At 45.7% G+C, this 24,941-nt stretch overlaps 1 long non-coding RNA gene across 1 annotated transcript; it reads left to right on the plus strand.

The window, feature by feature from the left end:
• The first annotated feature begins 722 nt into the window (after positions 1-722).
• Positions 723-22,151, plus strand: LOC139044078 (uncharacterized). The gene is made up of 3 exons (XR_011501135.1): positions 723-875; positions 2,123-2,248; positions 22,002-22,151. It is a non-coding gene; the product is annotated as an uncharacterized lncRNA (long non-coding RNA).
• Positions 22,152-24,941: the final 2,790 nt, after the last annotated feature.

The following is a 24,941-nucleotide window of genomic DNA, read 5'->3' on the forward strand; positions in this document are numbered from 1 at the left end:
TTCAGTCAGCCTTTACCGTCTTCAGCCAGTGGGGCTGGCTCAAATAATTGAAATGAATAATTCATTATTCAACATTCACAAGACTAAAATCAGTACGGGCATACCTCACTTAATGAAAGGGACATGTTTTGAGAAATGCATCATTAGGCACTTTCACTGTTGTGTGAACATCACACAGTGTACTTACACAAACCTAAGTGGTAGAGCCTACTACACACCCAGGCTATGTGGTGCTACCCGTATGGGACCACTCTCATGTATGTGGTCCATTAGTGACCGAAACATCGTTAATATTGTTACATGGTGCGTGACTGTGGTGGATGACAATGACAAAATGGAGTACCATTTTCAAGGCTTCTAAAATGGAGCTGGGAGGCCATTAAGGAAGTGGGGCTTATGCTTGTACACCACATCCACCACCAGACGTTAACTGAACTTTTGAGCTTTACCTGACAGCAGAGGTCACATCTTGAAGTATTTCCTCATTCCAAGAAGGGGCAGTCTGCCTAGGACCAACTATGTTCTGGCAAGTCAGCTCACCCCATGCCAGAACCAGTCATTAACTGTTCACTGTAGAGCTTTGTAAGCCTGTGTCCTTTCCTTTTATATACCCCTGCCTCCTTTGTCTTCCTAGGAGCACATTTGAGCTTCTACTCGAATCTACATCTCCTGAATTGCAATTCTTGAGACCCCAAATAAACTTTTTGGTTCTTTTGCAGTTTATGCCTCTTATTTGCTGACTTTACGTGGTGACAGAAGTGGGATCCCTAGCTACTGACCTTCAATTCTGGTGCCACTTCACAGACACAAGCAAGGTGCCTGCAAAGAATCTTTTGTGCTCTGTCGTCTCCTCCTGGTGGCTCTGGTTCCTGGTGGTAAGTCCTCCTGGGCCTGGACCACCCATTTTTGGTAGAGGTCCAGACTCTTTATGTAGGCGTCCTTTGATACTGGTTCTGGCCATCCTTCCATTGTCAGCTTTGTTAGAAACTTCTGTTTCTTTCACTCCTTTTCTGGGCCTTTGATCCTTTGGTAAGTTCATACAAATGAGAAGTCCATTTTCTAAGAGGACCACCGAAGAACAGCCCCACTCTGGGACTCCTGCTGGTTTTGTCTTTAAAGAATACAGACCTTCTACATGTAGATTTCTGTCCCACTGGGCTCAGATTACTCAGGGTGATTTAAAGCTTCGCTGGCCTAAATGGGGCTCCTTTGAAATACCTAAATTGGTTTATCTGTGCACTCAATTGGAAAAAGCCTATCAAACCAAACAAATAAAATGGGAAACTTTTTAAAATTGGTATCTTGAGGCCTCTAAATGAAACACTGAAAAGGACACTTCCTTGCAAGCCATAACAATGTCATAACTAAGAATTTCAAATGATTAAATGTAAATGCCATCGAGAAAAGAATATTAACTCCTCCTGTATTTGTCAGGGTTCTCTGGAGAACCAAGGAGATTATCTATATATATATAATATATATTAATATTGATATATAATAGAATATATAATCCATTGTATCTATATTTAAATTCATTTATTTAGTTCTATAAATTACATATATACACATAAAATTTATATATAAAAGAAACTTTGGCCTCGCCCCTAACTGCCTAAAAGAATTTAAGACAGAAGGCCTGTTCCAGGAAGGAGCTGTCAACGTAGGGAACTCTAGATGTGGTAGAGAAGAAGGTACCTAGCCGGGCCCATTTTACACAAGTTCTCTCTCATTTGTTTAGAGATGGCCCAGCAAACATTTGGTTTCCTGTCTCCTTGTGAATCGGCTTCCTCCTCTTTGAAGTCCCAAACCATGACCCCCAACCCCGCGACTTTGTAAAATATCTAAACCCTAACCATAGAGCTGGCAGACACGCTGTAGACTGAGCAGCAGCATGAAGACCAGGGTCAACCTGATGACATTGTGGGTGGGACTACTGGCTGTTTGTCCACATCCTTGTCCTGGGTGCCCAGGAAGGCAGTCACCCAGCAACTTGCAGTGAGGTGTGGCGTGTGACTATGTTTCAGCCAATGCAATGGGAGTGGAAGTGGTGTGTGCCATTTCCAGGTTGGAACTTTTGAAAGCAGGTGTGTCTTCTCCGTGTTCCTTCTTTCTCCTTGTGCAGATTGGTTGCAGACAATGATACAGGCATCAGGAATGGCAGAGCCAAGAGACGGGAATTCATGGGTGACTGACACACCCTGTGGAAGAGAACCACCTGCCCAACACGAAACCCACCTTGGCCTGTAAGGTAATCACACATAAATTTCTACTCTCTGGTTATTCTTTTTCGGGATCTGCTTGTTATTTTCTTAACTATTATGGAAATATTTCAAATATGCAGAAGAGTACATAGTATGACCTCTATCTCCGGCCCCAATACCCAGAAAGAACAGACGTTAAATTCTGCCCTATTTGCTTCCGATGTTGCATTCATTTGCTGGGGCTGCCATGACAAAATACCACACGTAGGGTGGCTTAAACAATAGAAATTTATTTTCTCACGGTTCTGGAGGCTGAAGTTCAAGATCAAGGCGTTGGCCGGTATAGTCTCTTCTGAGGCCTCTCTCCCCGGCCGCTTCTCCCTGTGTCCTCAGACGGTCTTCCCTCTGTGTGTGTCTGAGTTCTAATCTTCTCTTCTTACGTGACTATCAGTCACATTGGATTGGAGCCTACCCATGTGACCTCACTTTACCTTAATTACCTCTTTAGAGGCCCTCTCTCCAAATACAGCCCTATTTTTAGGTCCTGGAGTTAGGACTTCAACATATGAATTTTCAGGGACATGATTCAGCCCACAACGATATCTCTGTTTTTAAGAAGCAAAATGTTGCCGTCACACCTAAAATTCACATTTCCATCCCGTTCTCCTCCCTCCCTCATCATAGGTATCAATATCCTAAAATTAATTACATTCTTTATGATTCCAAGAATATCCATGTGCATGGCTCCATTAACAAAAGATTACATTTTTATGCAGAGTCAAGACATACATGTGTATGTCTCCGTTAACAAATTCTTACATTGTTATGCACTTAAAAAATGTGCAGGAACAGCATCACACTGCACATGTCCTTCTTTGATTGGCTTTGGGCTATAAATGGGGAAGGAAAAACAGCAGCCGAGGGTAAGAGAATAAATAAACGGCTTATGCATAAAAACCCAAAAGGACAGATTTCCAAGAGCATCCAGGTTGGTGACCACGTGCAGGTTCTGGGAGAGTGGTTACCTGGAGAGGGCGTGGAAGCTCAGTGCCCTTTCCCCATGTCTTGCCCTGTGCGTCTGTTCCATCGAGCTATTCCCGAGTCATATCCTTTTCTAATAAACAGGTAATCTAGTAAGTAAGAGGTTTCTCTGAGTTCTGTGAGCCACCCTAGCAAATTCGTCGAACCGGAGTAGAGAGTCTTGGGAACCTCCTACTGACAGCCAGTTGCTCAGAAGCATAGGCGACAACCTAGACTTGCTGTTGGCACCTGCAGTGGGGGCAGTCTTGTGGGGCTGAACCCTTAACCTGTGGGGTGTGATGCTGTCTCTGGGTACATAGTGTCAGAATCGAGTTGAGTTGTAGGACACCCAGCTGGTGTCCCAAGAATTGCTTGTTGGTGGGGGGGACTCCCCCGACCCACAACCCCACACACATTGGAATTGGTACCAGAACCTAGGAACAAACTGTGAAAGATAAGCATCTTAGCTTGGGTTCCCATAACAAAATGCCATAGCGTGGGTGACTTAAACAACAGAAATTTATTTTCTCACCATTCTGGGGGCTGGAAGCCTGAGAGCAGGATGCCAGCATGGTCAGGTTCTGGCGAGGGCTCTCTCCTCAGCTTGCATAAGGTCCCCTTCTCACTGAGTCCTCAGATGGTGGGGTGTGTGTATGCGTGTGAAGAAACAGAAAGAGAGATCTCTTCCACTTCTGATGAGGCCGCAGTCCTATCTGATTTAGGTTCCACCATTATGACTTCATTTTCACCATAATTACTTCCTAAAGACCTTGTGTCTGGACATGGTCACAAGGGGGGGTCAGGGCTTCCATATATGAATGGTGGGGAGAGAGAATTCAGTCCATAGCAATAAATAAAGAGCAAATAAATAGAAACAAAGGTTTGGCATTTCTCTTTCTCATTTCCTTTCTTCCTGACTTTACTGTCTTGCTCTTTGTCTAGCTTCTTGAACAAGTAGCTCATTGGTTTCTAATTTTTCTTTTTAGATACGTATGTTGAAGGTATCTTTCTTCTAAGTATTGTTTAATTCCATCCACCAGATTTTGTCATGTAGTGCTTTCAGCTATAAATATTTCCTGAGTTCCATATGAGATCCCTTTCAATGCAAGGTTCTATAAGTTCCCAGCCATTATTATTATTTTCTCATCTGTCGCTCCTTTTACAAGTATGTAATGTTCCTCCTTGTCACCATGTTGGTTTTGTCTGGAGCTTTACCTCCAGATTTCTATAGATATGCTTTTTTATTGACAGGTAAAGGACAAAATGAGGAAATATTTTTGCTATATATAAGCATGGTATCTGTCTACACTCCTGGGACAGTGTAGACTTCTAATCTGTCACTTATCCACCTTTGTGAAAAGGAATTCTAATATTGGCTCACTGAAGTCATTTTGGTCAACAGCACAGGAAATTGGTAATATGTATGTGTGGGGACCTGGAAATGGCCACCCCAAGATATGTCTCTTTGGCATCAGGATTATTTGAGGCTGATTGCTTTTGAGAAACTGGGACAGGGAAGGAGGAATGGAACTTGCCCTTTGTTAGGGCACATTTACATTTGTAAGGTAAATCTCTATCTGTAAAAGTTGCCTCCCTCCCTGTACCAGGAAGAAGAAAGGAGATGACCTTCTCTCTAAAAACTCTTAATCAATACCAAAGGCAAGGACTTAAATCTGCATTTTATTGTGCTAGTCTGGTAACCTCCTGTAACTGACTTTCCTCCCCCTCCCAACGTTGGCATTTCTTAAGGATTAAGCATCTTTCCTTAGGCTAGGAACTGATTGCTGAGCTCACCTGTGACCGCCCAGCTCCAGACAATCGACTTGAGTCCTGCTATGCCCACTGAGATAGCAGACCCACTACCTGCTGTGTCCATCAAGTGCCGACAGGGCAATCTTGTGACTATTGTGGGAGGGACATTTCAATCACATGTGAAACACCCCATTTGGCGGTATATAACCACTATGTGCACCCCACTTCTTTGGTGCCCTTTCTTCCTTCGGGAAGAAAGGCACCGGGCCACGGTTCCTCATAAAGCTTTGTCCAATTTTCTCTTGCTTTTCTGTCTCATGTGAATTTAATTCGTTCTCCAGCCAGACGAACCCACATTTGGGAAGAGGAAATGTCTTCCTCCCCTACATATGTTTTCACCAGTCAGATAGTCCATGTTGTGCTGTATTCACAACAAACTCCTAAGTCTCAGCTAAAAATAACCAAGGTTTATTTCTCGAACATGCTCCATGTCATCAGGAGCTGGCTCTGTATTATCCTTGCTCAGTCTGGAGGATTGAGTAGATGGCAGCTAAAAGATGCTCGATCCAACTTCTTGCACAACTGCCAGGCAGGAAAAACACACTCCTACTGTTTGCCAAAGGTTTGTCTGGAAGAGACAGCCTCATTTTTGCTCAAGTTTCATTTGCCAAAGGCTCACAAAGTCACATTTGACTTTAAGGGGCCAAGAAGATACATCCCTTCTGTGTGCCAGAGAAGAGCCGACAATATTTGGTGAACGGCAGTAATAATAACTATACACTGTGCTCTATTGTGTCTTCCAAAGCTTATTTTTGCTTTTTGTTTGTTGATTTTTTCAAAAATTCCCTTCAGTTATGTGAGTTACCGTAAATCCTTCTAGTCAATTTCTTTAATAAGAAAACTGAAGTTAGCCAGAGTTAGCTTCTTTTGCTTAAAAAAAAAAAACAACGGTCTAACGCATTAGACTTTGCGTTATAAATGTTACTGAGCAGCTTAGGAAAATGAACTTCAGTTTACACCTTGGGCTGGTCTTCAAGAAAGGGTACACACCGATTTTTGAAGGATAAGGTTTTAATAGGAAAAGAAGCAGGGCATGGCATGAGCCAATATTTAGATCCGAATAATTATTGGTGACTGCAGCATGTCAGGCAGGGAGCCAGCTGTTTTTGCATATGCTCTCTAAGTCAATTTTAATTCTTTATAAGAACAATATGAGGTGACTCTTACTATTCATCACTTATATATGCAGAAACTGAGGGTCAGGGAGGTGAAATGACCTGTGCAAAAGTCACTTAACTAGCAAATGATGGCTTTGTTTCAAGTCCATCATCTGATCAGGCAGAGGTGAAAGAGAAGAATGCAATGTGTGTTTTTGGGTAGTGGGTACTGTTCGGTTTGGCAGGACTGTGGGATACATGAAAGGCGGAGGGGCCCTTGAGTGCTAAGGCAGAGAGTTGGAGTCTATCAGGTAGGCAGTGAGAGGAAGGTTTCCGCATCAGAGAGGGCACTGGTGGAGCCATGCCTCAGAAACATTGATCTGCTATTGTCCTCTACGATGAAGAGAAATGAGGCACGCTGGAGGCCTGGAGACCAGTTGGAGGAGCATTGTAAAAACTCACATAGGCCTGAATGGGCATGGGTGTTGGCAATGGAAAAAGAAAAAAGTATTCTATCGAGTCTCCAGACGCCCAGGAAATTGCTGAACGAAGTCTGAGTTCTCCCTATGTAGATAGCTCATACTTTTCATTATAGATTTCTCAAGAACTTGCTCCCAGGAGAAACCCTGGATGGAGAACAAAACAGGTAAGTGCCCAAGTGAGAAATCTACAAAGCTCCTCTCCCCCAAAATCACCTCTTCCCCATCTGGCATGTCTGGTTCTGGCATGTCTTGCAGGTGGTCAGTCATGTCCATCACCTGGTTTCGGTGTGTGCGACACCTGTATCTGGTGTATCCGGCAGGTGTTTCTCACAAGACTTGTAGGTGGTTCAGACGTGTCCAGAAGGTGGTTCTCGCGTGTCGGGCACCTGGTTACAGTGTGCCTGGCATGTGGTTCAGGATTCTCCATCTAGTGGTTCAGGCTGGTCTAACAGGTGGTTCAGGTGTGTCCAGCCGCTGTTTCAGCTGTTTCTGGAACCTGGTTCTGGCCTGTGCTGGACCTGTTTCTGGTGTATCCATCATATGGATCTGGCATGTCCAGCACAGTGTTTGGGCGTGTTCAGCAGGTGGCTTCAGCGTACTGGGCGCCTGGTTCCATCGTATCTGACCGTTGGTTCCGTGGTGTCTGGCAGGTAGTTCCTGTGTGTCTGGCATATGGTTCCAGTATGTTCTGAAGGTGGTTCCGGCGTGTCCGACTGGTGGCTACCATGTGTCCGGAACCTGATTCCTTTGTGTGTGGTTGGTGCGTTCAGTGTGTCCAGGTGTTGGTTCCGGCGTGTTTGACAGTTGGTTCCCGCATGCCTGGCGGGGGATTCCAGGCTGTCTGGCAGGCTGCTCTGGCCTTTTCTGGAAATTGGTTCTGGCGTATCCAGGACCTGGTTCCGGTTTATCCAGCAGGTGATTTTGGCATGTCCGGCAGGTTGTGCTGGCGTGTTAGGCTGGTGGTTCCGGCTTGTCTGGCAGGTGTTTGTGGCATGGCCAGCACCTGGTTCTGGCGTATTCGGGAGGTGGTTTCAGTGTATCTGGCACATGGTCTCGGCATATCCAACAGGTGGTTGCGAAGTGTGTGACAGGTGGTTCCTGTGTGTCTGGCATGTGGTTCTGGTACGTTCGGAAGATGGTTCCAGCATGTCCTTTGGGTGCTTCTGACATGTCTGCAAGGTGGTTCTGGCGTGTCAGTGTCATGGTTCCAGTGTGTCCGGTGGGTGGTTCCAGGTGGTTCTGGCGTGTCTGGTGGGTGCTTCTGGTGTGTATGGCGGGTCATTCAGGCATGTCTGTATGGTGGTTCCAGAGTGTGCGGCAGGTGCTTCTGGCATGTCTGTTGGCTTTTTCCGGCTTCTAAGGGGCCTGGTTCCAGTGTATCCGGCAGGTGATTTTGGCTTGTCCAGAAGGTGGTTCCAGCGAGTGAAGCAGGTGGTTCAGGCGTGTCCAGCAGGTGGTTCATGTCTGTCAGTGATGTGGTTCCGGCATTTCCAGCACATGGTTCTGGCACTCTGAGAGATGGTTCTTTCATGCCCGTCATGTGATTCTGGAGTGTCCATCAAGTGGTTCTTGTGTATCCGGCAGGTGATTTTGGCGTTTGAGTCAGATGGTTCTGGTGTGTCCTGCAGGTGCTTCTGGCACGTTTTGGACCTGATTCTCACATCTGCGATGGGTGGTTCCACCGTTTCCAGATGATGCTTCTGAAGTGTCCAACAGTTGGTTCCAGCATTTAAGGCAGGTGGGTCACACAAGTCCCGCCCGAATCATTCGGCTGAGGCACGAATGATTGTCCTTCCACATGCTTAGGAGGAGAGAGACAATAGGATTTTAACCAACCACTCTTTGGAAGTTAAGAAAAACTCGCTTTCCACAGTGCTCTTACAGCATACTGGCAACCTCTCATGCCGCCCTTGTGCATGGGTGGAGAGAGTGTTCACAAAGCAGCTATGGAAGAAAGGCCAAGTTTGCTCAGCAGAGTCCTACATTGCCCTAAAATTGCAAGGCACGAAACACTGCCTCCAACCCTCAAGGGGAGATGAGCAATAATCCATCTTGCTTCCAGCTCTTTAGGAAGCTGAGAAAGAACTCACTTGCCACACTGTTCTTATAGTGTACCTTGAACATCTCATACAAAGGCACCTGAAATGCTGTTTATTTGGAGCCCTTAACTCATTGCTTTAGAACTTCTGCTTTTGGGGCATTTCCATCTTGCCAACCCGGCTCAGACAAAATGCCTACATCTTCTCCTTAAGCAAGGAGGCTGAGGCCCGAATGATTGTGCATCCACATGCTTAGGAGGAGAGAGACAATAGGCTTTTAACCAACTGCTTTTGTGCACTGGAGGAGAGAGTGTCAGAAAGCACCTATGGAAGAAAGGCCCCTTTGCTCTCAGCAGTGCCCTACATTGCTCTAGAGGTGGAAGGCACAAAGCACTGCCTCCATCCCTCAAGGGGAGACAAGACACAAACCATCTTGCTTCCAGCTCTTTAGGAAGCTGAGAAAGAAGTCGCTTTCCACAGTGCTCTTATAGCATATTGGGAACCTCTCATACACAGGCAGCTGAACGCCATTTCCTCCCAGCCCTTAACTCGCTGCTTTAGAACTTCTGCTTCTGCCACATTTCCCTCTTGCCAACCCGGCTCAGGGGTAATGGCTACATCTTCCCCTTAAGCAAGGGGGCCAAGGCCCGAATGATTGTGATTCCACAAGCTTAGGAGGATAGAGACAAGAGGCTTTTAACCAACTGTCCTTGTGCATTCGTGGAGAGAGTGTCAGAAAGCCCCTATGTCAGAAAGGCCCATTTGCTCTCAACCATGCCCTATATTGCTCGAGAGGTGGATGGCACAAAGCACTGCCTCCATCCCTCAAGCGGAGACAAGCCACAAACTGTCTTGCTTCCAGCTCTTTAGGAAGCTGAGAAAGAACTCACCTGCTGGATATGCTTGAACCAGGCACCTTAGAGGCTGGAAAAACCCGACAGGCATGCCGAAAGCACCCGCCAAACACTCTGGAACCACCACACAGACATCCCATAATGACCCAGCAGACTCACCGGAAGCACCCACCGGACACACCAGATCCACCTGGAACCACCCACTGGACACACTGGAAACATGAGTCTGACACACCAGAACCAACTTCCAGACATGCTGGAAGCACCTAACGGACAGGCCGGAACCATCTTCTGAACCTACCAGAACCACATGCCACACACTTCGGAACCACCTGTTGGATATCCCAGAACCAAGTACCAGATACACTGAAACCACCTCCCAAATATGCCAGAACCAGGTGCCAGACACGCCACAAACACCTGCCACACAAGCTGGAACCACCATCCTAACACGCCAGAACAACAGGCTGGATACGCCAAAATCACCTGCCAGATACACCGGAACCAGGTCCTGGATACGCCAGTACCAATTTCTGGAAAAGGCTGGAAAATCTGCCAGACACGCCAGAATCACCCACCGGACATGTGGGAACTAATTGCAAGACAGGCCGGAACCAAAGCCAGGACACTCTGAAAGCATCAACCGGACAGGATGGAATCAGGTCCCAGACACACTGTTGCAACCTGCTGAACATGCCGGAACCACCTTTCGAATGTACCAGAACCATATGCCAGACACACAGGAACCACCTGCCAGACACCATGGAACCAACTGTGAGATACACCGGAACCAGGCTCCCAGTATGCTGAAGCCACCTACCGAATATGCCAGAACCATGTGCCAGACACGCTGGAACCATGTGACGGATACACCAGAAACAGGTCCAGCACAGGCCAGAACCAGGTGCCGGACACGCCTGAAACAGCTGCTGGACACACCTGAAACACCTGCTAGACCAGCTTGAACCACTTGACAGACAGTCTGGAACCACATGCTGGGCACACCAGAATCAGGTGCCCGACATGCCAGAACCACCTGCTGGACACGCCTGAAGCACCTGCCAGTCTTGTGAGAACCACCTGCCAAGAACTCCAGAAACAGGTGTTGTACACGTCAAAACCAGGTGCTGGACATGAATGAACCACCTTAAAGAAATGCCAGAACCAAGTCCCAGACACGAGTGAGTCACCTGCAAGACATGCCAGAACCAGGTGCCTGACATGCTGGAACCACCTGCCGCTCACGTCGAAATCACCTGCCGGATACGCCAGAACCATGTGCTGCACAGGCGGGAATCACGTACCAGACATGCCGGGACCACCTGTTGGATATGCCAGAACCAGGTGCCTGATTCACTGAAACTACCTGCCGGGCACACAAGAACCAGGTGTCAGACAGGCCTCGACAACCGACAGGGCACGTTGAAATCACCTGCATGATACCCCGTAACCATGTGCCAGAGAGAATGGGACCACCTGCCGGACACACCGGAGCCACCTCTCAGATATGCCAGAACCACATGTTGGACACGCCGGAACCATCTCCCGGACAGACCTGAACCACCTGCTGGACACGCCAAAATCACCTGCCCGATACGCTGGAACCAGGCACCTTGGGTGCTGGAAAAACCTGGTAGACATGCCGTAACCACCCGCCACACACTCTGGAACCACCACACAGACATGCCAGAACGACCCGCCAGACACACTAGAAGCACCCACCAGACAAGCCAGAACCACCTGGAACCAAATGACGGACATGCTGGGACCATGACTCTGACACGCCAGAACCAACTCCCGCACATGCCTGAAGCACCCAACGGTCACGCCTGAGCCATCTTCCGAACGTACTAGAACCACATGCTAGACACTTCGGAACCACCTGCCAGACACTTCGGAACCACCTGTTGGATGTGCCGCACCCAGGTACCAGATACTCTGAAACCACCTGCCGTATACGCCAGAATCAGGTGCCAGACATGCCACAAACACCTGCCACGGAGGCCGGAACCATCAGCGTAACACATTGGAACAACCTGCTGGACACGCCAAAATCTCCTGCCGGATACACCAGAACCAGGTCCTGGGTACACCAGAAGCAATTTCTGGAAAAGGCGGGAACAACCTGCTGGACACACCGGAATCACCCCTGGACATGCGGGAACCAACGGCCAGACATGCTGGAACCAACACCTGGACACTCTGAAAGTACCAACCGCACACGATGGAATCAGGTCCTGGACACATGGTAGCCGCCAGACGGACATGCTGGAACCACATTCAGAGCGTACCGGAACCACATGCCAGACACGCAGGAACCACCTGCCAGAAACCATGGAACCCACTGTCAGATACGCCGGAACCAGGCACCCAGTACGCTGAAGCCACCTGCCGAATATGCCAGAACCATGTGCCAGCCACGCTGGAACCATGTGATGGATACACCAGAAACAGGTACAGCAGAAGCCAGAACCAGGTGCCTGAAATGCCAGAACCACCTGCTTGACACAGCTGAACCACCTGTCAGTCTTGTGAGAACCACTTGCCGGATACACCAGACGCAGGTGTCGCACATGCCAAAACCAGGTGCCAGACACATCTGAACCACCTGCCAGTCTTGTGAGTACCACCTGCCAGATACACCAGACACAGGTGTCGCACATGCCAAAACCAGGTGCCGACATGACGGAACCACCTGCAAAACATGCCAGAACCAGGTGCTGGACATGCTGGAACCACCTGCCGGAGACGTCGAAATCCCCTGCCGGATACGCCGGAACCACATGTCACATGTGCTGGAATCGCCTACCAGACATGCCGGGACCACCTGTTGGATACGCCGGAACCAGGTGCCTGATTCACTGAAACTACCTGCCGGACACGCCAGAATCAGGTGTCGGACACGCATGGAAAACACACAGGATATGTCGAAATCACCTGCATGATATCCCATAACAATGTGCCAGAAAATAAAGTACCTAGGATGTGTGAAATCCTATTGAGGCATATTCATATAATGCATTTATTATCATCTTTCTCACTTTTTCTGTTTTATTGTTATAATTTTTTTTTTTTGAGGAAGATTAGCCCTGACTAACATCTACCACCAATCCTCCTCTTTTTGCTGAGGAAGACTGGCCCTGTGCTAACATCCATGCCCATCTTCCTCTACATTATATGTGGGACTCCTGCCACAAAATGGCTTGATGAATGGTGCATAGGTCTGCACCCAGGATCTGAACCGGCAAACTCCAGGCCACTGAAGGAGAACACGCAAACCTAACCACTGTGCAACCAGGCCGGCCCCAAGTTTTCTGTTTTTTTAAAGCAATTTCAATTCTTGCATTTGTTTCACCAGCAGTGGTATCATCATCTTGGACAGTTTCCTCCAGAGTCACAGTATCTAAAATTTGGAGCATTTCTGTTGCTTGTTTGGATAAGTGATGTCAGAATGTCTAGTAAATCTTCCCTAGGAGAACTGTCTAAAAGACGTCTCAATTTAGCAACTGCAGGGACATGTATATTCAACATTTCAATCGATAGTAGTTCATTTTTGTAGAACTCTTCTGATAATTCTCCCAGCTTCTCTTTAGTTTTACAGGTGTTGAAAAATCCCTCAAGTCAGTCCAACAGTTCCACTTTAACAGCAGGATATGACTTCTCTTTTAAATCTGTACCATCTGCAAACAGCACAGGCGTGTGGTCAACAAAAGTGAGTGGGAATTGGGCTGGGTACTGCCCACAATCTGAACCATCAGTGCCGCGGCCCCAATCCTGTGCAGTGGTGGCAGATCCTGAGTATTGCTGGCCAGGTAGGTCATGCTGGGGATGAGACTTAGGATGGGGCTCTGCAGCCCTCGAGCAGGCAGCTCCACACCAGCTGCCAGTTGCAAGTCCAGTCCACACTGGGTGCACATGGGGGAGCTTGGAAGCAGGCAGCCATCTGGGTGAGCAGCAGCAGGAAGTGGATGAAGGAAAATTATGGGAAGATGAAGGGAGAAAATGTATAATAAATAAAGCTTGCCTTGTTATGCAGATAAATCTCTCAGTTAAAAAAATTCTCTAGGGGTTGGCCTGGTGGTTCACTGGTTAAGTGCGCACGTTCCACTTTGGTGGCCTGGGGTTTGCCGGTTCTGATCCCAGGTGCAGACATGGCACTACTTGGCACGCCAGGCTGTGGCAGGTGTCCCACATATAAAGCAGAGGAAGATGGGCGTGGATGCTAGCTCAGGGCCAGTCTTCCTCAGCAAAAAGAGGAGGATTGGCAGCAGTTAGCTCAGGGCTAATCTTCCTAAAAAAAAAAAAAAAAATTCTGTAGGGGCTGGCCTGGTGGCACACGGGTTAAATTCACACATTCTGCTTTGATGGCCTGGGGTTCACCAGTTCAGATCCCAGGTGCGGACCTACACAACACTTATTGAGCCATGCTGTGGCAGGCATCCCACGTATAAAGTAGAGGAGGATGGGCACGGATGTTAGCTCAGGGCCAATCTTTTTAAGCAAAAAGAGGAGGGTTGGTGGGGAATGTTAGCTCAGGGCTAATCTTCCTCCAAAAAAAATTCTCTAAGAGTCATTCTCTTTCTGGTGCAGATGCTTTTACTAATGGAAATTTCCTTTAGAAACATAAATTTCCTTTCCAAAGAGGAAGTCTATCCTTCATTTAAAGCAGTCAAGGTGGAGATCAAGAGTTTTTCCTGCATCTGCGGGCTCTCGATTGCTTTTGGCTCCAAATAATTTGTATGTCAAAGTACCATACTTTGGGCATCTTCAGCATTCCTTCAAGAAGAAACAACTTGTTCTTGGAAGTCTCTGTCTCCTCCCCAACCCAGATGCACTCAAGCTGTTAGAGGCCAACAGCAAACAGGGTTCTGCCTCAAGAAGCTTTGGGGAAGCCTCTTCACCCTCAAAGGCCTGAGACACACGAGAGGGATAGATCACTGCAGGTTCTTCAGCCATTGAAAATAATATAAACAGTTCCATTCTCATAAATTTAACAACTTGAAAACAAGGAACAACTTACCAAAAATTTCAAACTAACAAAACTCAACCAAGATGATAGTATTTTCCTCAATCGGGCGCTGCTAGCCAAGCTTTTTGCCACAAAACTCAAGACTTGGATTCATGGGACACACCTGAAGAAAGCACAAACTCTGGGGGGAACTGCACATCATTTGGTGACTTAAAAATAAAGATTTCTCCAAATGGAAGCAGACAGTATCTGATGCGAAGGTTTCCAAGGTGTCTGGACCAGGTCTGTTGGAAGTTTGTCTGCCAAACCTTTGAGGATGACATGACACTTCAGATCATCTCCAATGCCTATGATCTTGATAACATGCAAACTTCAGGTAAAAAGTGCCAGAGAGTTCTCCCTCCTCTCACTCCGTGTTCCTCAAATGTGGCCACAATAGGTTTCCAATCTGTGTGTTTTTCCTCCAACCTGGGACATGACTCCCAGAGAAGCTCCTTCCTGGCCTCGAGGGACGAGAGGCTACTGAAAGTGGAAAAATCTGACTGCAGATCAACAGTGCTTTCAGAGAAAGATGGCAATCAAAATGGGGACATGTGAAAGTTAATAAACGGAAACGTAGTTGAAATAGTGTTGGAAGGCTAATAGAGGGAGTTCTCATGCCCTATGTCAAAGGCGCAGTGCAACAGGAAGAATAAAGACATCCTCTTCCTGACCAGTCAGAAACTAACCCAAGGAGAGACTGTCACAACTCTGCCGATGAAAAGCCACTGCCCTCAAGACTGTGTCCAATAGCCCCCACAGTTTTCCCCACTCTGAGATAAAAGAGCTTCTCCTCTCTTCCTTGCTGGGTGCTCCTGCATGGCTTGCCATGGTTGCACACTCCAAATGGCTATTCTTTGCTAATCCCAGATAAACCAATTTTTGCCAGAGAAATAACTGGCTGTCTATTTGTTTAAGGGCAAGACTTGTTAATAGGCAAGAGATGTAGAGAAAACATTTGATACAATCCAACTCCTGTTTGTCATAAAATTTTCTAGCAAGTTTGAAATAGATGGAAACTACTTTCACTTGTTGAAGGTCGTCTACAGAAAATGCACAGTTGACTTCATGCTTAACAGGGAAAGACTAAATGATTCTCCCCACAATAAGGAACACGGAAAGGAATACCACTTTCACTACTCTTATTCAACAAAATACTGAAGCTTCTGGCAATAACAGAAGTAAAGGAAATAAAAGCCATAGAGTTTAGAAAGGAAAAAATGTAACCATTCCTAGTTTCATTGTTGTCTGTGTAAAAAAACTCTGGGAATCTACAAAAAAAAAAAAAATCAGAACTAATACATGAGTACAAAAAGTTCACCAAGTACAAGATCAACACACAAAAGACCATTTTATTTCTACAACTAATGATGAACCTGCAGATGATAAACTTGAAAATGCTGTATTATTTAGAACCACTCCGAAGAACATGAAATATTCAGGCATAAATTCAAGAACATGTGTACAGGATCTGATGCTGAAAATTATAAAATACCGATTACAGTGATTAAAGAAGATGCAAATAAATTGAGAGCCTTACTATTGTCAAAGACAAATGCAGCAGAAATTAGTTAAAGTGGTGAAAGCAGATTTTATTCAGTAACAGCTGACAGAAGCTGAGCTGCGCTCAGATTTGTACGGAGGTGAATCTAGAATTTTAAAGACGGAATGAAGGAGCAGGGTTCAGGGGCTCAGTAGAGTCAAAGAAGTAAAAAAGTACAAAGGTTGGTCAGTGTAACTGTGATTAGACCCACTGTGTTCGTTACTTTGCAGTTATCAAAGTTAGGATTCTATCCTCACTCAGAAGTTGAGAGAAAGAGGCTCTATCTGTCTTAATGATCGTATTTCAAAGGAGTGGCTCTTAGGTCCTTTAGAGAATTGTGAGAGATACATATCTACAGTTGTAAGCCCTCTTTAGTAAATACTCTAAGAAGGGGGATCAGAGGCCTATAATTGGGTGTTGACTAAAATAAATAGAAAATTTTTCTGTCAGCTTTGAGCTCTCAGGAAGGCATTTTAATGGTGGGCTGGAGTCATTCCGGTTACACAGACTTATGCAGCTAGAAGCCACGCCAGAGTTTGGTTGAGTCTCCTCCTGGTGTGGGGGTTTGGAAGGAGTTGTTATGTGCTGAGAATTCTGCAGTCCTCACCATGTTACTGGATAGAATAATGAGGACAGGTCTCAATTATCCCCAAATTGATCTATAGGTCTAATATTATTCTAATAAAAATTCCACCACAGTTTGTAGACAGAGACACCTTTTTCTAAAATTTATATAGAAAGGCACATAGCTGAGAGTAGCTAAAACAATCATGACAGGAAGAATAATGCAGCAGTAAACACTTTAACAATATTTAGTATTGCCTTGTACATACTGTAATCACAGCATCATCATTTTCATTGTAGGACAGCTACATAAATCAATGGAACAGAGTAGAGAATCCAGAAATGGACCACAGAGTTATACCCTAGTGATCTCTGACACCAAGAGTGAACCTTAATGTAAATTATGGACTTTGAGTGATAATGATGTGCCTATGTATGTTCATCAATTGTGAAAAGTATACTACTCTGATGAGGGGTATTGACAACAGAAAGGTTATGCATATGTGGGGGCAGGGACTATATGAGAACACTGTGTATTTCATTAAATTTTGCTGTAAACGTAAAACTGCTCTAAAAAATAACATCCATTGATTTTTTAATAGGCAATGCAAGAATACCTTGTAGTGATAAAACTGGTCATTATTTTAGCTGTGATGGATACAGAAACTTGCACATCTGATAAAATTGTACAGAACTAAATACACAGGAACAAATTAGTACAAGTGAAACTGGAGAAATCTGAATAAGATAGTGGATTGCATCAATGCCAACAAGCTGGCTGTGGTATCGTCCTATAGTTTTGCAGAATGTTATCATTGTAAGGAACTGGGTAAAGTGTACACTGGAACTTTTGGAGTTATTCCTTACAGCAGTGTAGAATCTACAATGATCACACTATAAATTTCAATTAAAAATAGTTGGCAAATGGAAAGTCAGTCTATGTTTTAAGTTAGGAAGTTTCATTAAATGGTCAGTCCCATTACTTTATAAATTGAATACAATGCCAATAAAAATTTTAACGAGCTTTTCTGTTGAGTTAGATAAATGATCCTACATGGAAAAAATAAACGCATAAGCTAAGCTAGGAAAATATGGACCAGGAAGAACTCTGAGGGAGGAGCTGGTCTATCACACGTTAAAAATATTGCAGAGACTGTAATGCGACAGGAGAGGATTGTCGCATGCACAAGAAGAGGAGAGAAGGGAAAGGGAGGGGAGAGGGTGGCAGAGGTCAGGGGAGTGGGGGAGGGGTGGCCTGATTGGAATTTGTTGACACGGGGAAGCTGGAGCTCACTAAATAGAAGGCAGGCATCCTATGTGATGGTTTAGGGAGCACATGTGGCTTTCTCTGGCGGTCCTGTGTTGAAAGCAGAACGAGAGTTTTGGAAACTGGCAGTTACTGACCAAGTGCTGACTGTTCTGTGCTGAATGCTGCAGGGGCTGTGACTTGGCTTCTTGGGATGTTTGCTTCCCACGTTGGGGGGTCAGAGTTATACTGTCATATATGATCTGTCCTTTGTCCATTTGTATATTCAGTCTCAAAAAAACAGTTGGTGCACAAATTCATCAGTTAGCTCGTCATTAAAAAATAGTCTCTTGGAAAGTTAAACCTTCGAAAGTTAAAAAGATGAAAATGTTAAAAAGATGAAAGATGCCAAATAAGTTTTATAGATGAATATGAAGAAATTGAATGAGAATCTCAAAATTATCCTTCAACAGATTAGGGTGTCATGAAACAGGTTTCTCAAAGTCCTATATTAACATTATTTTCTAAAAAAGAAATTTGGCAAAATGAATTGAAGGAATTAAAACGTCCTTAGCGTTGACTTCATGTTTACACTTCTAGTAATTTACAATCAGGAAGTAATTCTAAATAGCAATACGTTTTATCTCCTAAATTGATTTTTTTGTGTAAATTATTGATTAAAAAAAGAAAAAAAACGAAATCAAATCTCCAGCAGTGAAATATATTTACTTGAGAATATATGATGCAAACTATGTTTCAGTAGAGTGTCATTTTTATTATCAGCATAGGAGAAAAGATGAGTTATGGAAGGGATTCTGCTCATGCTCAGTTATTTCCTTTACTTAACATTAAATCTTGAATAAAGTATAATGTCAAGCTGACTCATTTACTCCTTCATTTTAAAAGCTGAAGACTATTTCCTTGGTTTTTAAATAATGAGGTGTAAAGGAGGGGGTGAGGTGTTGAAAATAACTTCCACTGAGATTGACAGTAGCAACTGCTCTTGATTTTTTTTGAGAGTTGTGGGGTCACCCATCAAAGCAGGAATGCTATTTATGTTGAGAAATTAACAATCTGAATTTTATTAGAAATTTTGACTTTTATGCACCCTCAAAAAGTAATTAGGAATTTATTTGAATTTTTAGCTCTGTTGAGGTATGAGTAATAGACAAAAAATGCACACGTTTTCTATATGTGTATTGATTAGTTTGGACATATGCATACACCCATCATATCATCCCCACAACCAAGTGCTGAACACATCCATGACCTCCAAAACTTTCCTTGTGATTTTTGTGTGTTTTTTTAAGCTTAGGAATTTCATGGATTTTAACCTAATGCTCAGATAAAAGAGGGAGAAGATGAGGTGTACGTTGTTTCATTATGGTACCTTAAGACATAGACTTTCAACATACACATGACTTCTGAAAAGCAACATTTATTACTTTCACAATGAAATATTTTCTCCTATTTCCTTCAAATATATGGCCTTCTTATTCTACCCCCCACCCACTTCCTTTTTGAGTAGGGACTCAGGAGAAATTTCCAATGGTACTAACAAACAGGGTCCAAGGGGTGGCTGCCCCTCAGCCCTGCAGGCTTTTCCCTTGTGAGAAGCGACCACTTTGCACATGTGTGAGCCAGTGTGGAACAGGACAGAGTATGTCTGCAGACTGGTTCAGCCTGCTGAGCCCCTTTGCTGCTTCTAACCTATGGCCACGAAAAAGGCTAAATGGAGGGAAATTAAACTTTGATGTGTTGATGATTGAAAAGGAAAGTGCCTTGCTCTCTAAGGGATAAAGTCATTTGGAGGAAAATCAAATAACTATCATAGTTATTTTTTCCTATCTTATTTTTCCGCTGAAGCCACTAGATATTTCAATCTTTCTGACTTCCTAACAGAATCCAGTAGTACTTTCCTTTTCTAAGGCCAATGAACTGTTATGTAAGGGGCTTCTCTTGCTTTTTCCAAACCCTCCTGGGATTCTGTTTATCTACTGTTCGTTTTTCACCCCCTGCTTTTCAGATTGCTTTGTTCACTGTCCTTGTCAAATAAATGTGGCTCATTAAAATAAGCAGCATTAATATGTATCTCTTTCACGGCATTTTATCTAATAAATATGCTGAAGATTTTCTGTATTCTGCATGTGAATCCTTTGTTGAATATTGGAACTGGGACAATCTCTTCGCATCCTGTGACTTGCAAATTCCCTCTTGTAATGTGTCTTATGATGAACCGAAAGCCTAAATTTTAGTGAATCCCAGTTTACCGATATTTCTTGTATGGAGAGTGTGTGTGTGTCTTCTTTGAGAAGTTTTTTCTACCCTGTGGTCCCGAGGATGTTTTCTTATGTTGTCTTCTAGAAGTTTCATTATTTTACCTTTCCCCTTTAGGTCAAAGTGTCCAGGAATTGAGTTTTGTGTGTTGTGAGGGTAGGGCTCAAGGTTTCCTTTACATCCATATGCCCGTCTCTACGAGTAATAACAGGCAGCATTGGGACAGGTGGACACAAGCCTGGGAGTTAGGGGTCCTGTATTCTCAGCCTTACCCTCCCTTTAAAGCACCCTCTGAACGTGGGCAGGTGACTTTCCCAGTTCTCCCTCCTCTCAGACTCCTTCCTTCCTCTCTTCCTCCTATCCTTCATTCCTCCCTCCCTCGCTCCCTCCATTCTTTCCTTCCTTCCTTCCATCTATCCACCCGAGCATCTGTCCAGGTATCAATCTGTCCAACTGTCCTCCTGCCTGTTCGCCGGTTTGTCCTTCTTCTCTCCTTCCATCCTCTTTCCTCCCATGTCTCAACTTCTCTTCCTTGTCTTTGTTCTTCCTGCTTTCCCTGTGACCCTCCATTTGTCCGCTCTTCCTCTGTCCATCCAGGTATCCCCTCTATCTGTGCCTCTACCTGTCTCTTTGTTGCGTCTCTCTCTTCTTCAAGCACACTGTCTCTCTTGGGTTCATCTCACTCACAGGCTCGAACATCCCGCTACTCACACAATCCCTCCTTCTGTCACTCACATTTATGGCTCACCTGTGAATGGTTGTCCTGGGACAGCCACTGTTGGAGTGCAGATGAGCCTGTGGGGCTTCACCCACTGTGTGGGGTCTCTGTGTCTCCCAGACGACAGCCCTTTCCACAGCTCCTGAGCTGGGCAGCATGTTCCTGCCTACTTCCTCATTGCTTGAGCAACCAGAAGCCACCACAGGCCTAGGGGGCCCCTCTTCCTTCCCCAGAGGAGCTCTCTAGCCCCACACCTCAACTGACCAATTCTTACTGGGCAGCTGGGAAGCCGAGGTGTGCAATTCTGCTTTGAGGGCAAGCATGCTGATCACAAGGATTATACCAATATTTCAATCTGACGCAGCCCTCAGAGAGCCCCTGGTCTTGTGAAAGTCACAGAAAATTCTAATACAAGGTGGGATGTTTTGAGGAGAAGCACCTGGCATCCTTTGGGTGGGAAGAGCTCTCTGGAGGGAGTTTTGCCCAATTGGGGTCTTTAAGAAGGAGTAGGAATTATATAGGGAAATAAGGTGTGGAGCGTGTTCCTGGCAGAGGAAATTGCATGAGCAATGGCCCTGTAGGCAAAAACAGCATAGTGTACGGGAGAAGTGACAGGAATTTGGTTTGCCTGAAGCACAAAGCCTAACTCAGAGTGAATGCATCAATGAGGCTGAAGAGTCAGCAGGAGCCAGATGTGCAAGGGCTTTGAGTGCCAGGTCAAGAAGTTTGAACTTAACCCTGAAGGCCTTAGGGAGCCATGGGTGATGCTAGAGCAGGAGTGTTCTAGTGAGATCTTCATTTCAGAAAAATGCTTCTAATGTTCAAGGCAGAGAACATCCTTTAGACAATGCATCCAGTGAGCATGTTAGGGTGTTGGTTCCGGTGAGAAAAGATAAGACCTACCTGGGACGTGAATGAACAGAAGGAATGCATTGAGGAGCAATCTGTAGGTGCAGTTGGTGTTACCGGCAGGGGAGGGAGGAGGAGCTGAGAGATATGCTGGCTTCAACTTGGATGAGCGCAGCATTGAGTGGTGGTTCCACTGGGAGCAAAGGCAACAGATGATACTGAGTTCAGGCTTCTGATCTGGTCTCAGCCCAGCTCTCAGTGATGGCCATCTCTCTCCCTCTCTTCTTGCAGCCAAGGGGCACGACCTGAAGGCCCTCACACTCAACTCCACCATCTCCAACATCCAGTATTTGACAGACATGAGCAAGAGCTCAGCCACATTGAACTCCACTGAGAGAGTCCTGCAGCACCTGATGAGACCCTGGTGCCAGCAGCTCCCGGCAGGATGAGTCCCAGCCAGGAGCACCCCACCTGCTGTCTCTCCTGCTCGTCCTCCTCCTGCCTCCTCCCCTGCTTGGATCCTTGTTCAAGAAGAGCAGCCTGGGCCCCTTGTCTTGGGCTGTAGACTGATCTCCCTCAGGGAAGTCCCTTTTCTGAGCATTTGAGAGTCATGAACACTTTTGGTGACCACCCCAATTATCACTCTTCCCACTGACTGCCAATTTGCTCCTCCCTCCCTCTGGCCCCCATTATCAGAGGATTCAGGACATCTCTCTAGAGTCCCCACATTCCTCTCTCCCCGGGCCTGCGGAGGAAGGGGCAGCCTCCAGCATGGAAGCTGTCTGCACCTACCACCCTGACCCCATGGCTCATGATGGAGAATGTGACAGAGACCCCATGTGACAGAGAGCAGCATTCCTGGGTGCGGAACCAGCTGATCCACCATGTGACCCCGAGGGGCCTCTACTCCCTGGTCAGGGACAGCCTTTTTGTCGGTGGTGAGTGCTCGTGCTGAGCTGGATTGACAGTGATCGTTACTTATGCCTGTTCTGCTTTATTTCCTCTCTAACACGTCAGCCCAGGTTCTGAGTGGGGGACACAGAAACCACATATGTAAAAAGTTTCAACTTACAAACGGAGACTATGTAAATGGATTTGTTGATCCCAATAAAAAAAAAAATGTGAACTATCTCACTATTAATTTTCATATAGATTGCCTGGACAAATGGTAATATCTTGGTTATAATGGGTTTAAATATCCCATTAAAAATTAGTTTCACTTGTTTATTTTTACTTTTTTCAATGTCAGTATTTAAAAAAAGTTTAAATTTCATTAGATAGAGTGTGAAATTCTACTGTTGGACAGCACTGTTCAAGACGTGAAAATAAAGCCCAGAGAAAGTGGTTAGGGACAATTTTTCCCAGGAAAGGAGTCAATCTGACCCACGTGGCAAGATGCAGACAACAGTCTCATACACACATACATACACACACACACACACTTAGAAAGCAAGACCAACATCATCATAGAGTTGAACCACTACTTCTCATGTGGCAAGAGCTTGCAGTCCTACATTGTTCTAAGTGGACGAACCTCAAGAAAGGAGCCAGGAGTCAAGAAAATTTACCAACCAGGAAGATCTAAAACCAGAGAGTAAAGGTCAGGATCTTTGGTGAAGTTCCCAGCAGTGGATTCTGTTAGAGACTCAATACATTAGCGAGAACTTTGCAAGAAGCGTTGTTACAGAACTCACCTATCCTTTCCTATGTAAAAGTACACAAGTTTCGTAAAGAATACTAGCTCCTGCCAATCAACGAAAAGATGGTAGAACACGAATATCGCCCTTGTAAATCACTCCTGGATTAGTGAGCCAGTCAGGGAACAAATGACAGTGCATTGCGCTGGACCTCATTAGGCTGATTCTGACTTCATGACCATCCTGTGGATTGTCTCATGCCAGGAACTCTAAAACATGCTGTCCCCACCACTCTTTTGCCACCAAGGTCCACCAACCAGACCTTGCTGACAAATGCCCTGGCTGGGCCCCTTCTGACCACACCTGGAGGACTCTCCACAAATCCTACTCCGTCACGGCGCTCTTCCACCTGCCACTGGCCAGGGAGGCATTTCCTCCAAGGCTGACACTCTGTGTGCCCAGCTCTGGGAATGACACGTCTCCCTCAAGTGAAGAAAAGGATCTGAGTTCAGAGCCTGTGGGCTGCAGCCATTAGGACAAGGCCTGGGGTTTGCTGTCAGACAGAAGAGAACCTGTGGTGGGTGTGGGTCCCAGGGTTCAAGAAGCCCCCGTGATTCCTGGATAGAATCCCAGAAGACGATGCAGGACGGAGGAGGGATGCTTGGGTGTGATTGTCCTTGGGAATGTCCATAGGGAGGCGGATTTGCCATTGGTAATGCCTTCAACAGGGTTGTTCATTCATCGATTCATCCTGTCTCAGGGAGTGCTGTCTACATCCTTCCAGCCCCTAGTCTCCCGTCTGGAGCAAACAGACAGCGTCAGAAGAACATTTACATTTCATTTGTAATGTATGCGTACAGGGCATGCAATGTGCTGGATGTTGCAAGTGTTTTGAAACATTAACTCCTTTAGCAGTCTCCATATCCTCACAAATTAGGTACGCTTATCCTTCTTGCCAACAACAGATGAAGAAACTGAGGCACCAATGAGGTAAGTACTTTGCCCTCTACCAATATCTAGGAAGTGATTGAGGTGGAATTTGAACATAAGTTGTGGCTCCATATTCTCTGCTCTTAACCATGTTCTTTGCTCCCTATGACTTCACACCATGAAGACGTTGGCTCAGTGTATCCATTTTCTTGTTACACCCGGTAGCCCCACTCTTTGATCTCTGTCTGAAAAAGATGCTATTCGCATCAAAACTGCTGCACATACACAACCAAAATGACTTCTCCCCATATCCCATGTCCTGGAAAATACATAGAGAACATTTCAAAACATTTCTTGCCCAGGCTGGGAGTGCTTCTGGGAAATCCCACTGTTCCTGTAAGAAGCCAAGGGCAGGCTGGGAGCTGTGTCTTAGCGGAAAGGTGAGATCAGGAGATACTATGGGGTTACAAAATGGATGGGGGACCTCAGCAGGAATTGACTTCAGGATCTGGTGGTGTTTCAAGCTGGGTGCTAATTTTCTGGCTTTGGGTGTAGGGGCTGGTGCCGCATTCCAGGGAGAGGCCAGTCTCCCTGTGTTCTTGGGGAAACCAGACCCTTGAAAGCAAGGGAATGAGAATTTCCTTTCACGATGGACTTGGGAGGG

Source organism: Equus asinus, unplaced genomic scaffold (genome assembly GCF_041296235.1).
Source record: "Equus asinus isolate D_3611 breed Donkey unplaced genomic scaffold, EquAss-T2T_v2 contig_583, whole genome shotgun sequence".
Lineage (NCBI taxonomy): Eukaryota > Metazoa > Chordata > Mammalia > Perissodactyla > Equidae > Equus > Equus asinus.